Source organism: Solanum pennellii, chromosome 3 (genome assembly GCF_001406875.1).
Source record: "Solanum pennellii chromosome 3, SPENNV200".
Lineage (NCBI taxonomy): Eukaryota > Viridiplantae > Streptophyta > Magnoliopsida > Solanales > Solanaceae > Solanum > Solanum pennellii.
In genome coordinates, this window is record NC_028639.1 from 69,214,042 (window position 1) to 69,215,223 (window position 1,182).

Genomic DNA, 1,182 nt, shown 5'->3' on the forward strand with positions numbered 1-1,182 from the left:
ATCAGCGGCCCCTTAAAGTTGTCCGCCTAATTCACTTAGACACTTCAACTAATATTAGTACCAATTGAACACTTTTATCTATATAATAATCGTTTCTATTAGACATTTTTTTATAATCAACAAAAAATGTGAAGAGTGTGTGATACACTTGCGTTGACGTGGCAACATGACTGATTAAAAAAATAACATTTGGCAATGGGCCCAAAAATTATAAAAAACACACATTTAACATCTAATTTATTAAAAAGGAAAAAGAATAATGAAAATGTCAACCTATTCTACCCCACCTTACCCCACTCACCCCAACCCCCTTTCATCTTCATCTTCTTCCCCAAAACACATTCTTTCTCAAATTACAAAATCTTATTCTTTTTAAATAACTTCAAGATTAATTTTTTTTTATACTAAGAGTGAAGAAGAAAGAAAATTTTGTTGGCGATTATTCAATTCTACATCGATGACAAAATGAAATTGATAACCCCAAAATTATTTCTTTCAAATTTTTTTATATCATTTTTGATAAATTTAATGACCACATATGAATTTGAGTAAAAATCTTTGTCCGAAAATTGTGCTAAATAAATATCGGCTGACTATTTTTATACGTAAAAGTCATTTATCTTTTTTCATCTTCTTCATACTTGTTCCTTGTTTTTATGAGATTTGAAATAAATCATACGAAGATTTTCTTTCAAATCTGAATCTTTATAGTTGATTTTCATTTATCTTCATATTTGGAAGATATAAATTTTTTGTATATAAAAAAAGAAAAAAAATAGTGTTGGAGCTAAAATGAAGAAAATTTTGTAAACTAAATTATGAAGAAGATGATAGATAGAGAGTGGGGTGTTTTCTTTTTTGAAAAAAGTGTAAATAAAGAAAAAATTATATTTTAAATTAATTATAATGCCAAGTGTCAATAAAAGAAGAAAAAATGTAAAAAAAAATAAAAAGACACTATTTTAAGTCTTTTCACGCGCTTCAAGGAAGTGCAATACACATTTTTTGCCATATCAGCATTTTGTGTCTAATAGGTACATGTTTTGAACAATTTAGGTGTTCAATAGGTACAAGTCTTAGTTAAGGTGTCTAAGTGAATTATGCGGACAACTTTGAGGGGCGATATATGACTTAAGCCTATATATATATATATATATATATATATATACATACATATATATT